Source organism: Mobula birostris, chromosome 13, assembly GCF_030028105.1.
Source record: "Mobula birostris isolate sMobBir1 chromosome 13, sMobBir1.hap1, whole genome shotgun sequence".
Lineage (NCBI taxonomy): Eukaryota > Metazoa > Chordata > Chondrichthyes > Myliobatiformes > Myliobatidae > Mobula > Mobula birostris.
The window spans coordinates 14023811-14040631 of NC_092382.1; positions in this window are offsets into that span (position 1 = coordinate 14023811).

The following is a 16821-nucleotide window of genomic DNA, read 5'->3' on the forward strand; positions in this document are numbered from 1 at the left end:
ATTCACTCGGTCATCCACCCTAATGGCACACCAGCGAGTTCACACTGGGGAGAGGCCATTCACCTGCTCAGACTGTGGGAAGGGATTCACTTGCTCATCCCAACTGAAGATACATCAGCGATTTCACACTGGAGAGAGGCCGTTCACCTGCTCAGAATGTGGGAAGAGATTCACTCAGTCATATCACCTACTGAAACACCAGTCAGTTCACACTGGGGAGAGGCCATTCACCTGCTCAGACTGTGGGAAGGGATTCACTCGGTCATCCGACCTACTGAAACACCAGTCAGTTCACACTGGGGAGAGGCCGTTCACCTGCTCAGTCTGTGGGAAGAGATTCACTCGATCATCCACCCTACAGAGACACCTGCGAGTTCACACTGGAGAGAGGCCATTCACCTGCTTAGACTGTGGGAAGGGATTCACTCGGTCATCCACCCTAATAGCACACCAGCGTGTTCACACTGGGGAGAGGCCGTTCACTTGCTCAGACTGTGGGAAGGGATTCACTCGGTCATCTCAACGACAGAGGCACCAGCAAGTTCACACTGGGTAGAGGCCGATCACCTGGTTGGACCTTGGGAAAAGGTTCTGTCTGCCAAATCAACCAGATGTGCATCATTGAGTTCACACTGGGGAGAGGCCGTTCACCGGCTGTGAATGTGGGAAGTGATTCACTCAGTCATCTAACCTTATGTAACTCTCGCTTAGCTAGCAGCTTAATATAGGTTGTGACAGCCCCCCAGCCCGGCCAACATTAAGAAATCTCGTTTGCGTGGATGCTGTGTGATGTGTCTCCTGTTACAAATCAGTACCCCGAAATAACGAACAGTACACAATATGCGATTAAATAATTGAGCTTTATAATTCCTACTTTGACTATATGGTTAGAGAAGTAAACAAAAAAAGAGAAAAAGGGCCCACTCTCTCCATTCTCATCTTCTCATCTTCTCATCTCCCCCCAGCAAAAAACCACAAAAATCTCTCTTCCAGACTCACGAGAAAGAACATTTCTGTCATTGGATAGTCCCGCACTCCGAAACCCTGTTATCTCCAGTCGTAACCTAAACATTACTGCTGCAGAGAAGCCATTACCTCAGCAGTGAAACATTGCAGAGAGGCCATTACATGAGCAGTGAAATCTTACAGTGTCTGACAGCTGTGACACTCGACTGGATTCACACTGCGGAGAAAGTTTCAATAAGCTGCATGCTGGATATTTGTCCATCACCGTTGCTGAATGCAATTTTGAGAGTGACTGTCGGTGCTGAACTCTGCAATTATTGCTGCTGCTCACCACACCCAGTCTGCACCCTGGTCACTGGGCATGGGAGTAGTTTCCTCTGCTGCATATTCACCTTTAATGGGACTGGAGTTTAATATTCTGGATCTGAGAGAAATAAATCAGTTCTATTTTAAACTCAGTCTCTGGTACTTGGTGAATTTATAACACACCTAGTGTACAGTAGAGAGTTAACTCAGGCCGGCTGGACCCTGCCGGAGCATCTGTTCCAAGACAGTCCTTTTAAACCCTCCCCTATTGTTCACCTCTCGCTCTCCCTGTGGGATGGGTTCCAGTCACCACTGTTACATATCTTGTGGGTATCTTGTGACTGTCTTATGACCATGATGTAATGCAGAATCTTATGAGCATGAAGTAATGGTCTTGTGATGGTGGGGTGATGTAATTTTCCCGCCAATGTGAGGTCACGTGATGACATGTTCACAACAGGTATATTACGGGGAACCCTGGTGTGACGCAGTTTGTCTTCAGCTGAGTTATTTTTAGTTTGTCAGATACTCCGTTATGCTGCGTATTTGTCTCATGATGCAGTTTCATTTTAAACCGGAGTTTTACTTTCTATTTTAAGATAAAACCTCTGTGCTGGCAGTTTTGCCAATATCTGCCAGGTTTTCGTTAGTTTTACCTTTGCAGTTCAGTATCAAAGAGTGAAGACCTTCATCAAAAGGACAGGAACCTGAAGGATCACAATAAGGTTGGAGTCGTTCAGCGGGGTAATGAAGGATCGACCTTATTGAGTCTTCGGTCAAGAAATAGTGACCTGCATCTGAGATAACTCCTGCAAAAGAGCAGGGAAGTTTCAGCAGTGTTACTTGCCTGGAAAAGGTCAGTTCCTTTACGCCGTTTTATTTCCTTCATCGTGAATCCTTTGGACAGAATCAGCAGAAACGTCATGTCTGTGAAGAAATCCGTCTCCAGAGAAGTCTCTCCTTATTGACTGTGTAAATCACTTGAACTTTTGAATTTACTACTTTAAGAACTGTGTTAGAATTTACCACTTTAAGAATTGTTGCAGAGTTGTGTATAGCAGTTAACTCCGGTTAAGTTAGTTGTTTGTTTACTTTTCACTATTGTGGAGCAAAGTTTCATAAATGTTTATGTTTGTTTAAAAAAAACACTGACTCATTTCTATATTCATTGTTGCTAATGCTGTAACCAATCGGGGGCTCTTGGGATTGTTCCGATTTTGAGGTTGAGTGCTTGTTTAATTTGTAATCTGATTTGAATAAGGCAATTTCCAATTGTTTTGTTTGATTGGTTTGTGGGTGGTATTCAGCAGCAATGAATATTGATGAGTTTATGGAATCACCAGACCTGGACTTATTAGCGATGGCGAAAAAGGGTGATGTATCCGAGATTGCTAGAGGGTTGGACCTTAAAGGAATTGCAAAAGTTACAACAAACCCATAATTCAAAGAAAAAGCGTGACACACTATATAGCATCCGGTAATTTTGCTGGGGATGCGTTAGAAATGTTTCCATTCAGTAATCTTGAGGTGCAGTTCCATAACGAACAGATAAAGTTCGAACAAGTTAAAGTGGACTTGGAATGAAGTTAATTAGAAGAAGAATATAAACTAAGGGAATTTAAAACTAGAGAAGCAGATAAACAGAGACAGTTTGAGCTAGCGATGGAGAAATTAAAGTCTGAGAATCAGAATTCCGGTTCTATGAAATAGTTTCTTGCTAGTCGAGAAGTTATTTTGGCTCCTCCACTTAATGAAACAGAAGTGGACAAATATTTGTAACATTTTGAAATTGTTGCTCTCACTTCAAGGTGACCAAAAGATCAATGGCCAGTGATGTAACAAAGTATAATTAGAGGTAAGGCACAGAAAGTTTATACAGCAATAACTGCTGAGCAAACACTTGATTATGATACTGTGAAGCAGCATATATTGAAAGCGCATGAACTGGTTCCAGAAGCTTATAGAGAAAGATTCAGAAATTTGAAGAAAGCTGTGGACAAAAATTACGTGGATTTTACCTACGATAATTCTGTGTGTTTTGAGAGATGGGTTTCCTCTAAAAATGTGAATGGGGAGTAGAGTAAATTAAAAGAGTCGATTTTATTGGAGGAATTTAAAAGGTGCATCCCTATTGAGGTAAGGACATACTTAAATGAGAGGGACACTGCTACGTTGCAGGAGTCTGCTAAATTAGCTGATGAGTATGCTTTAATCCATAAGAGTAGATTTCCTCAGGGTAGAACTTTTAAAAGGAAAGATAGCACAGGGAGTCAAGGTAAACCAGAAATTAAGTCAGAAGTTAGTGAGAAAGGTAAGGATGAAGGGAAACATATGAAGGAAAGACATTTTGGTCCTATTTGTAATTATTGTAAGAAACCTGGACACATCATAGCTAACTGTTTCTGATTAAAGGAGAAGGCGGCAGTCCCGGATGCTTGTGTGCAACGTATTGAAACACTTGTAAATCCACAGAGTTCGATAAATACACATGAAGCTTTGTCAGACTTCGACCAAGTTAAGAGGGGATATGATTATTTTATAACCGAAGGATTTGTATCCTTGAAAGAGGGACCCAATCCAGTGCCAATAAAAATCCTTAGGGATACTGTAGCTTCTCAATCACTTATATTAGACAGTGTTCTCAAATTTAGTGATGAGTCTGACATTGGTGAGGTAAACTCTATAAGAGGTGTTGGGAGTGCCCTTATGCCAGTACATTTGCATAGAGCAAACTTAAGGTCAGGGTTAGTTACGGGACTTGTGAAGTTATGACTACAACCCAGTTTAAGGATGAATTGCGTTTCTCTATTATTAGGGAATGACTTAGCAAACAGACAAGTCTTTCCAGAAGTGCATTTGACAACAAAGCCCATACCTGAGGAACCACAGATGGATTCTTCTAAAACGGATTCTTCCTGTGTTGTAACCCAAGCTAAGGCTAAAAAGATTGATGTGCAGGATGGGTCTGTTACCCATGACTGTTCAACTCGGGATTCAAATTTTGAGGATGTGTCAGAAACTTTCTTACCTTCATTGTTTGATCAAGATTCTGGTAGTAAGTCTGACCATGAAGATTTATCTCTATCTCAGAAAAAGATGATAACAGAGCAGAGTAGAAACCCTGAGATTATCAAATTAAAAGAACAAGCTCTTCCAGATTGTGAAATTGAGAAGGTGTCAGTAGGGTATTATTTTGAGAAAGGAGTATTAATGAGGAAGTGCAGATCACCTACAAGTCCTGCAAGTGAAGAATGGGAAGTTAATCACCAGGTAGTAGTTCCTAAAGTTTACTGGAATGAGATTTTAACTATGGTTCATAGTATGCCTTTGGGTGGCCATCAACGTGTAAAGAAAACTGCAAATAAGGTTTTTAAATATTTTTACTGGCCTACTTTAAGAAAAGATGTGGCGACATTTTGCAGAACGTGTCAAACTTGCCAAATTGTGGGTAAAGCTAATCAAGTTACTCCAGTGGCCCCACTGCAACCGATTCCAGCATTTGGTGAACCATTTTCCAAAATTATTATAGATCGTGTAGGCCCATTGCCAAAAACTAAGATTGGACATCAATATTTGCTGGCTATCATGTGCACAGCATCTAGGTTTGCAGAGGCCATTCCACTCAGGAATATAACAGCTAAAACGGTAATAAAGGCTCTTATAAAGTTCTTTACTTATTTTGGATTTCCTAAGGAAATACAATCTGATCAAGGTGGTAATTTTATGTCTGGATTGTTTCAGCAGAGAGATTATAAACTGGGAGCAAAACAGATTACCTCATCTGCATACCATCGTGAATCACAAGGAGCCTTGGAGAGGTTTCATTCTACCCTCAAAACCATGGTTAGGATGTATTGTGTGGAAAATGAAAAGGACTGGGATGAGGGCGTACATTTATTACTTTTTGCAGTCTGGGATTCAGTGCAGGAATCCCTAGGTTTTAGTCTTTTGAACTTGTGTTTGGGCATAGATTTAGAGGACCTTTGGACTTGTTGAAAGAGCAGTGGATTAATAAAGAGGTACATACGAATTTGCTGGATTATGTTTTAAAGTTCAAGGAAAGATTACTTAAAGCGTGTAGCTTAGCCAACGGAAACTTAAAGTTGGCTCAGGAGAAAATGAAAACGTGGTATGATAAGGATGCTAGAATGAGGTCATTTAAGCCTGGAGATAAGGTGTTGGTTCTTTTCCCGGTGCAAACGAACCCTTTACAAGCTAAATTCCATGGTCCTTATGAGGTTATATCCAAAGTTAATTATGTGGATTATATGATAAAAAACGCCAGATCAAAGAAGTCCCACACAGCTATGTCATATAAATATGATAAAACCATATTATGAGAAACAGTCTGCTGCTATGACTGTTATGGTTAATAATAGAGGCTGATCCCACTAGGGACTTAATGGATGATTCATCTGAAACTCATTTTAAACCCAGCATTATTTCTGCCAGATCATCAAACTCAACAATTCTGGAAAATATTGATGAGAAATTAGCTCATTTATAGCCAGAGCAGAGACAACAAATGAAACAGTGAATTGTTAAATACAGTATAGGGATTTATTTCCAGACGTTCCTAAAAGAACCACTGTAGCTACAGTTGATGGAGATGTTGGAGATGCAAATCCCATAAAGCAACATCCATATAGGATGAACAGGGAAAAATGTGAACTTGTGAACAAGAAATTAAGTATATGTTAGAGAATAATATTATTAGACCTTCTAATTCGAATTCGAGTTAACCTTATGTGATGGTTCCTAAGCCAGACAGTAGTATTTGGTTTTGTACAGATTACAGGAAGGTGAATACTGTGACAAAAACTGATGCATATCCAATCCCTGGAGTAGATGATTGTGTGGATGAAGTGGGAAAAGCAAAGTTCCTTACAAAAATTGATTTGTTAAAAGGGTATTGGCATGTTCCATTGATGGTTAGAGGTCGAGAGATTTCTGCATTTGTAACCCCATCTGGGTTATACGAATATAATGTTCTTCCATTTGGGATGAAGGATGCACCAGGTAATTTGCAGCGGACGATTAATTCTGTGATTCATGGGCAGATGCCTATATTGATGATTTTGTTACAGGAAATGATACTTGGAAAGCACATGTTACTGCGGTGGAGAAACTATTTGAAAGACTTTCAAAAGCTAACTTAACTATTAACTTAGTTAAAAGTGAATTTGGCCATGCCATAGTGACCTATCTTGATCACCTTGTAGGTCCGGGTTTGGTTAAGGATAATGGTTAAGGAAATGAAGCAAACTCCAATTCAGTAACAAAGTTTAATGTTACAGGAGTATAATATTTTGATAACCTATATTAAAGGCAAAGATAATGTGATTGCTGACAGTCTATCTAGATATTAAATGTGCAATGTAATTTTTTATGGAGTTATATTTTAGCATTTGTAACACTTCTACTGTATATTAGTTTGTGAGGTGCTGTATGATACTGTGTATGTTGTAAATTTTATACATTTGTATTTCTTTTATAAATTGTTAGTTTTTAAAAATTTTGTTCATAACAGACCAAAATTTTCTCCTTTTTGGTGGGAGGTCTTATATACCTTGTGGGTATCTTGTGACTGTCTTATGACCATCATGTAATGCAGTATCTTGTGAGCATGAGGTAATGGTCTTGTGGTGGTGGGGTGATGTAACTTTCCCTCCAATGTGAGGACACGTGATTACATGTTCGCAACAGGTATATAACAGGGAACCCTGGTGTGATGCAGTTAGTCTTCAGTTGAGTTATTTTTAGTTTGTCAGATAGTCCGTTTTGCTGCGTATTTGTCTTGTGATGCAGTTTCGTTTTAAACCGGAGTTTTACTTTCTATCTTAAGGTAAAACCTTTGTGCTGGCAGTTTTGCCAATATCTGCCAGGTTTTTGTTAGTTTTACTTTTGCAGTTCAGTATCGGAGAGTGAAGACCTTCATCAAAAGGACGGGAACCTGAAGGATCACAATAAAGTTGGAGTCGTTCAGCGGGGTTATGAAGGATCGCCCTTATTGGACTCTTCGGTCAAGAAATAGTGACCTGCATCTGAGATAACTCTTGCAAAAGAGCAGGGAAGTTTGAGCAGTGTTACTTGCCTGGAAAAGGTCAGTTCCTTTAAGCTATTTTATTTCCTTCGTCATGAATCCTTTGGACAGAATCAGCAGAAATGTCATGTCTGTGAAGAAATCCATCTCCAGAGAAGTCTCTCCTTATTGACTCTGTAAATCACTTGAACTTTAGAATTTACCACTTTAAGAACTGTGTTAGAATTTACCACTTTAAGAACTGTTCCAGAGTTGCTTATAGCAGTTTACTTCCAGTTAAGTTAGTTGTTTCTTTACTTTTCACTATCGTAAGCAAAGTTTAATAAATGTTTATGTTCGTTTAAAAAAACATTGACTCATTTCTAAATTCATTGACAGATAGATAGATAGACATACTTCATTGTTCTGGAGGGAAATTGGGTTTCATTACAGTTGCACCAAGAATAGAGTATAAATATAGCAATATAAAACCATAAATAAATAATAATATGCAAGTTATGCCAGATGGAAATAAGTCCAGGACCAGCCTATTGGCTCAGGGTGTCTGACCCTCCAAGGGAGGAGTTCTAAAGTTTGATAGCCACAGGCAGGAATGACTTCCTATGATGCTCAGTGTTGCATCTCAGTGGAATGAGTCTCTGGCTGAATGTACTCCTGTGCCCAACCAGTACATTATGCAGTGGATGGGAGACACTGTCCAAGATGGCATGCAACTTGGACAGCATCCTCTTTTCAGACACCACGGTGAGAGAGTCCAGTTCCATCTCCACAACATCACTGGCCTTACGAATGAGTTTGTTGATTCTGCTGGTGTCTGCTACCCTCAGCCTGCTGCCCCAGCACACAACAGCAAACATGATAGCACTGGCCACCACAGACTCGTAGAACATCCTCAGCATCAGCATTGTTGCTAATGCTGTAACACCACTCTGTGGGTGAAGATGTTTCCCTTGACTTTTCTGCAGACTGAAGAAGTTGAGCTGACTGTAGTTCTGCCTGAGATGTTCTTCACCCCTCAAATCTCTGGGCTGAGGAAGAATGACATTGGGAGTTGTCAGGGTAAGAATGTAGGATGAGGAGAAGGGAATCAGCAGTGGGGCGTGGCAATGAATGACAGAGTAGCAACATTTGGAAGCTGATTGACAGAGAAAGTAATCTGGTTGTCTGACTGATGACACAAACAATACCTGTGGTGAGGTGCTGCACTGGTCGAGGCACATGTGTGTGGTGGGAATGGTTGTATCTATTGAGGGAGTTGTTCCTGCTTGTTTATCCTGTAATATTATACCCAGATGGTTATTTTAGATTGTCCTATCTGAAATAATGTATTGATTATCATATAGTTTGTAAGATTTTAACTCTAAAACTGGATCAGGCTTGAATTTATGGTGCCTTTATGAAGTGATGGAGGGAATTCATGAGTTTTTATTTTGAAGCAAGATTTTGGTGAATGATATTTGCCACTTGATTGTAATTAATCAGATGGAGTTAAACTGCTGCAGGAGCCTGGAATATATTGGATTGTCTCTGGTTTCTCTTAGCATTTTCTGCCTTGTTTGTTTGTATTTCATTTATTTTCGATTTTTTTTTAAATCATTTTGTTAACCACCTTGTCCTGTATTTCTGCAAGGAACCCCTTTGTTTCTAGGATGAGGTCTCCAACTCATTAGAAAGAGTCAGAAGGTGTTGAGTCATTGTGGGTAGAACAAAGGAGTAGTAAGAGTGAAAAGACAGAGATTGGAGTTTTATAGAGACCCCCAAACAGTAGTATGTATATCTTCTACAAATTACAATGGGAGAAGGAAAATGCATGCCAAAACAGCAATATTACAGTATTCATGGGAGATAGTCATGCAGATATATTGGGAAAATCAGGTAGGTGCTGGATCCCAAGAGGAGGATTTCCTAGAATACCCACAAGATGGCTTATTACAGCAGCTCCTGGTTGAGCCCAGCTGGGGATCAGCTATTCTTGACTGGGTGTTGTGCAATGAATAGGAATTATTTAGAGCACTTAAGGCAAAAGAACCCAGAGGGGAAAGTGATCTTAATATAATGGAATTCGCCCTGAAATGTGAGAAGGAGAAGCTAATGTGAAATGTGTCAGTATAATTGTAGAATAAAGAGAATTACAGAGGCATGAGAGAAGAATTGGCCTAAATTGATAAGGAAAGAACACTGGAATGGATGACGACAGAATGGCTGGAATTTCGGTGAATAATCCGGAAGGCACAGGATATATAAGTACAAAAGAGGAAGAAGTATTCCAAAGGCAAGATGATACAACTGTGGCTAATAGGAAGGCAAAGCCAACATGGACACCAAAGTGGAGGCATATAACAGAGCAAAAAATGGTGGGAAGTCAGAGGAATGGGAAGCTTTTAAAAACCAACAGAAGGCAACTTAAAAATAAGAAGGAACAATATGGAATACAAAGGTAAGCTCGCCAATAAAGGGGATACTAAATGTTTCTTTAGATGCATAAAGTGTAAAGGAGAGGTGAGGGTACATATCGGACCAATGGAAAACGATGCTGGAGAGGTGGTAATAGAGGCAAGGAGCTGGCGGATGAACTGAGTAGGTGTTTTATATCAGTCTTCACTATGGAAGACACCAGCAGGATGGTGGAAGTCCAGATGTCAGTGGTCAGAAATATTTACAGGACATTACTCGGGAGCAGGTTCTTGGGAAACAGAAAAGTCTGAAGGTAAATATGCCACCTGGACCACATAGTGTACATCCCAGAGTTCTCAAAGAGGTGACTGAAGACATTGTGGAGGGATTAGTAATGATGTTTCAATAATCAATTGAATCTGGCGTGGTTCCATACAACTGAAAATTTGGAATTATCACTCCACTCTTCAAGAAGGGAGGGAGCTAGATAAACAGAAATTATAGGCCAGTTAGTCTCACTTCACTCTTTGGGAAGATATTGGAGTCAGATATTGAGGATGTGTTTTCAGGGTATTTTCGGTCATTTTCAGCATGGTTTCCTCACAGGAAAACCTTACCTGACAAGTATGTTGAAAGTCTTTGAATTCATTGAAGAAGTAACAAGCAAGATGGACAAAGGAGAATCGGTTGATGCTGGACACGTGAGGTTTCAGAAGGTCCTTGACAAGGTGCCACACATGAGGCTGCTTATCAAGTTATGAGCCCATGATATCACAGGAAAGATTCTTGCATGGATGAAGCAGTGGCTGATTGGCAGGAGGTGAAGAATAGTAATAAAGGGAACCTTTTCTGATTGGTTGCTGGTGACCAGTGGTGTTCCACAGGGATCTGTGTTGGGACCGATTCTTGTCTGTTATATGACAGTGACTTGGATGACAGAATTGATGGCTTCGTTGCAAAGATGCGGATGATACCAAGTCAGTTGGAGGGACAGGAAGTTTTGAGGAAATTGAGGGGCTCAAAAGGACACACAGATTAGAGACAATACTTTAGTCAGAGGGTGGTAAATCTGTGGAATTTATTGCCACGAGCGGCTGTGGAGTCTAAGTCATTGGTTGTGTTCAAGGCAGAGATAGATAGTTTCTTGATTAGCCAGGGCATCAATGGGTATGGGGTGAAAGTAGGGGAGTGGGGATGACTGGAATAATTGGATCAGCCCATGATTGAATGGCGGAGTAGACTCGATTGGCCGAATGGCCTACTTCTGCTCCTGTATCTTATGATCTTATGGTTTGAAGGCGGTGAAGCCTTGAATTCTAATCCTGCTAAGAATTAGACACTACAAAAAGTGCGTCTTTAGAACGTAACAAACCTGGAATATTGTTTTATTCTCTTTGTGTCAGATCAGATATGCCCCATGTGTCTTACTTGTAAACAACGAAACCATCAAGATTGCAGCAATACTTCCATAAGTGACACACTTAAAAAGCTACTTATGGTTTTACTCAGTTCCGGAAGATGAAAGAAGCATTTGAAAAGCGTTGCACACTCGAGTCATTTGGAAAGAAAGCAACAAATGACTTTGATCGTCGTCTCATTGCTTCTCATAACATTTCCAAAATAATAGCAGAAGTCTGCAAGATCTCATACAATTAGTGAAAGATTAATAAGGCCTGCTGTATCAGGTACTCACCACTGTTCTCAAAACAGATACCTGTATTTTAAAATTGACTCCTCTGAGTATTAATTCTGCAGCACCTCATATTGATGAAACGAGTGAGGACATTGAGTATCACTATGCACAGAGCTAAAGGAAAACAGAATTTGGGAGCCAACTGTGCGACGAGGCATTGATAATGGCACATGCACCATTCATCAAAAATGGAAAAATCGATCGAGAGATTCTCGATTGTATAAAGTTGAAAATAGATATCAACGGAGAATCAGTCCACGACGAACTCAAAGTGAAATTGATAACAAAATGATTCTGATTAGGAACATGATTTCTTGTGCACCGGATGGAGCACCATATATAACAGGTTGCCATGCTGGTTTCGTGGAATTTATGAAAATGAAATTGCAAGTCTATTGTGTCATTCATCGTTACCATCCCGCAGCTACTGGGCAGCGGGCAGGTGCCGTAAAATCTACGTTTAATGATAAATATGAAGTTAAAGCAGAATATCTTTCTCATGTTAGCATATGGTAGCCATGTTTTTACACTATGGGGGCGATGGAAAGTATATTGTGCTTAAGTAGGACGTTGGAAAGTAAGAAGGTGCTTTAGGAGGGCGTTGGTAAGTATGAAGGTGCTTCATGAGGGCGTTGGGCTAAAAAGGTTGGCAAACACTGCTATAGAAGAAAGAGTTAGCCAACGGATAAGCATAACTGTCCATGGATGAAATCTCTGCGATCTGAGCAGACTAGGTGTCAACGAGAAAGCGTTCAAAGACTGGCTCAACTTTGTAGACGTCTTCCCAGAAACAGAATGTTTCCTTGTAGCAATACAGGACTAGGTGCTTAAGACAAAGACATCAAAAATGCACAATAAAAAAAACTAACAAATTCAAGATGATAAAAGTCGAATATGCCATGTGAAACCAGAAAATATCCTGCAGTACCTTGCAACAGATTAATTCAACCTTACACAAGTACAGGCAAACATCTTTCACCAAAATCTTGCTTTAACATGCAAAACATTCTATACAATATTATACAGTAAATACAACCCTAATCGAGTTTTGGAGTCTCTTATGACCAATCTATTACTAGAGATGGGGCAATACCTGGTACCCGTCGGATCTAATATTACAGGGTAATAGGGATGGCCATTCCGAACACACACACCGCATGAAAATCAGTAAGTAAGAAACACCAGAAGTATGCTGACTTGAAATAGGAAAATGAAAGGCTGTGGTACATGAACATTGTCCCATTTGTGATTTACACGACTGGCATCATTCTAAAGTCACCACACAACAGCATTAAACAATGCGACCCGCACGACAATATCTATGTAAATCTCCAGACAGCCACAATACGCAGCACCATCAGAATCGGCCGAAAGTTCCAAGCGATTGAGAAATCAGTGGGCTTCTCCGTGTACATGTCCATACCGCAATTTTTATCAGATTGAGCTGAGATAGAAAATAAAAATAATAATAAATATGCGATTCTACCTGAGTGAATGCAGAGGAGAGTCAACACGCAATTTGATCGGATGGAAATTTATTAAAAATCAGGAAGTGAGATGACATCATTTTCTTTGAAGCAGACTAGGCATCGGAGGTTTCCGTGAAAATTTTGGCAATTATGCATGAGTTCTGTGGTGTTGAACATACCCCCGCAACATCTTTGTCTAATGCGACGGACAAGTGCGAGCTTTACTGTAAGTTCGTGCAGTCTGTTGACTTTTTTTTCCATTTCATTCTTATGCAAGAGACCGAAGTGACTAATGAGTTGCATTTTTGCCTGTTTGGTCTTGAATGTCCCCAGAGCCTGTCTCGCTTTATCATGACCGAAAAGGGTCTGGCGGTGGCGAGCGCGGAAATATGGTGGAAAACTAAACATTAAAGGTAGGATGAGTTTAATAATTGGTAGCAGTGGAGGTGGCGGGTTGCGGGTGTCGGAGAGTCTGTTCCTGTGCTGCGTCTCTCTCTCGGGCTCGAAACCAGATTTACTCTCCCCGCTGCCACCTTCTCCGATGATCATTGGTTCTGCAGAGTCAAGATCGGAAACATTGCGAATCCCTCCGAGAAGAGATTAGATATGTTGTTTGTTAATTTGTTGAATAATTGACGTGAGCGGATATTTCGCTGTGCTAATGGACTGCTCTCTGAACTTGGACTGAGTTACCCCACAAATAAATGTGTTTGTACAACAGCTTAACATCATCGGCATGTCTCCGGAGTGTTGAAAAGTGTATTCAGAATCGTTGTAGTCATTCCGATCCAACCCGGCGATGGTGTAATAAAGGAATTCGGCAACACTCACCGACCACAGGATGATGAAGCTGCCGGAGATGGTGAGAAGTAAGATCACAGACCTCCTCCTGCTCTCCATCTCCGGGTCACTGCGGTTCTCCGCCTTGCTCTGACCCCTCAGCCCCTTACGGACGCGACCAGTCACTAAAATGTGTCTGACTGTCAGAGCGTTAAACAGGAGTATTAACACGAATGGGAGTAACGGCGTTAGGACGGTAGAAAGCCGGTCATATCCCACCCACTCGGGATCCGTACAGTAGCCCGGTATTTCAGTACAGTCCCGGGGTATAATGTCGACTACTTTCACAGGACGATATATAAAGAAGAAGGGCACATTATTAAAACAGAACAGAACGCCGGTTGTTGTCAGAACCACAGCCGCAGTTTTCCCGGTGCAATACTTTATTTTCCACTTCTGGCAACAAATGGCGACAAACAGGTCAAACGTGAAGCTGACGGTGAACCAGACAGAACAGTCTGTGGCTGCCTCTCCCAGGGCAGCGATCACACTGCACACGGGGGTGATGTCCAGGAAAGTCCCGGGGAGGTAATAATAACAGACCCGCCACAATATCACCGCAAACACGATGGTCAGTAGATCCGCCCCTGCCGTGGCCATCAGGTAGCGAGTGGTGCGGGTGGAGAGGCCGCACTTTCCCTGGGACAGGATCACCATCGCCACTAAATTCACTGGGAAACAACCGAGAGCGCGAGTGAATTACTGTCTGTCCACTCCGTGGGTCTCGGGACAGGGAGATGCTGGAAACGGAGAGCAGCTCATTCCCGGAGGTTTAAAACGGGGAAGGCGGCGATCGCCGGCGCCTCAAAGGTGCCAATACCGGGAGAAACGTTACGGTCCGGGGCGCTGACTGCACGGCGGGCAGGGTTCGGGAAGGAGACCGGGAACGCTTTGGAAAATCAGTGTAAATCTCTGTCCATCAGGTTTCCGACTGATGTGCAAAGCCGAGAAAGCCTCGGCAACTTTCTCAGCCACAGTGATTCCCGCGGTCCCGTCACATCTGTTCACAATGTCCGGTGCCGCTCAGCCCCGCTGTCTCCGACTTTGTCCATGGATAGTTTCTAAAGCTCGTTGCAGATTTACTTCCCCCGTTCGCAGGCATCGATCTCCTCATTGGCCTCCGCCCACACGGGCCCGGCTCGGCTCGGCTCGGCTCGCTTATTTTAAAATCCGCAGCTACTCTTCGTCGCGGTTCCTTCACACTCTGTCAGGGGTTCGGATCAGAAAGTTCCCATGTTGGTTTTATTTAATATTCTCCCTGACCAGCTCCGAATTACTGCGACGTTACTCTAAATGCTCCGGTGCTGGTTGTCCCGGAGCGGAGTGTCGCCGCTAACTTACCCCGTCTGACGTGTATCGGACCCCGCTGTGTCGGCTCTGAACTCCCTCTTCACCACATCGATATGGAAACAAACCCCGGGAAACAAAAACGCACAGCCACTCTCATTTAATTTTTCCAAACCCCCGTAACTCTCGGGTTCTAATATACAGTTGGTGTCATTTTCAGGATATAAATATACATTTTTTGTCAATAAAAGACTCCGGAATGTTGATTTGGTCCCTCAACCAAATTGTTGACACAGTTTGGGAACAACGGGGCTCCGAGCACTGGTTCCTATAATACCGACTGGGACATCCTGCAGGCCCAAGAAGAGTCTGATTATTCCTTGTATCTAACACACACAGACACCAGGAACAGCATCAGTTCACTCGGCCACTCTAGCACGTCCTGTCATTCAATAAGATCAGGGCCCCAAACACCACTCCCTTCCCCACTTTGCCCGGACCATCGGCCCCGCTTGCAGGGCAACAGTCTGCCGGTGTTTGCCCCCCAATGTGGTGAATCCCTCTGCTCGCCACCACCGTGGGCTCAGACATTTCCACAGATGAGCCCCTCCTGTCCCCACCGGGACAAACATCCTGTCTGCCCCCTCTCTCACCATCTTCATCCTTTCAATAGCCCGCCCCCTCCCTCCCCGGGGAACCGGCATCAAACCGACGGGCCGAGCGGTCTCCTCCTACCTCTCAGCGATACATCAGACTCCGGCCGCAGGAGACGCTTCACAAACGCCCCCACCTTCGCTCGGAGGAAAGAGGAAATGAATCAGAAAGCGGACATTTACTTTGGGATTTGTTCCGCTTTTACTGGGAGGTCACTTCGGCAAGGAGTCAGGTCGGCGGGGTAACGCCCCCTCGGCTGGTCCGCCTCCACTATTGGGCGTAAACAGTGATTGACATTGCCTTGGGCCAATGACTATAGCGCAGCGGCGGTGAGGGGTCTCGTGGTCGGTAGAACCATAGAAAACTACAGCACAGAAACAGGCCATTTGGCCCTTCTTGGCTCCGCCGAACCATTTTTCTGCCTAGTCCCACTGACCTGCACCCCGACCATATCCCTCCGTACACCTCCCACCCATGTACCTGTCCAAGTTTTTCTTAAATGTTAAAAGTGAGCCCGCATTTACCACGTCATCTGCCAGCTCATTCCACACTCCCAACACTCTCTGTGTGAAGAAGCCTCTCCCCCCCCCCCCACAAAATGTTCCATATATAACCATATAACTATTACAGCACGGAAACAGGCTATCTCGGCCCTTCTAGTCCGTGCCAAACTCTTAACCTATCCTAGTCCCACCGACCTGCACTCAGCCTATAACCCTCCATTCCTTTCCTGTCCATATATCTATCCAATTTAACTTTAAACGACAACATCGAACCTGCCTCGACCTCTTCTGCTGGAAGCTCGTTCCACACAGCCACCACTCTCTGAGTAAAGAAGTTCCCCCTCGTCTTACCCCTAAACTTTTGTCCTCTAGCTCTCAACCCATGTCCTCTTGTTTGAATCTTCCCCACTCTCAATGAAAAAAGTCTAACCACGTCAACTCTATCAATCCCCCTCATAATTTTAAACACCTCTATCAAGACCCCCTCAACCTTCTACGCTCCGAAGAATAAAGACCCAACTTGTTCAACCTTTCTCTGTAACTTAGGACATGAAAACCAGGCAAAATTTTAGTAAACCTCCTCTGTACTCTCTCAATTTTATTGACATCTTTCCTATAATTCGGTGACCAGAACTGTACACAATACTCCAGATTTAGCCTTACCAA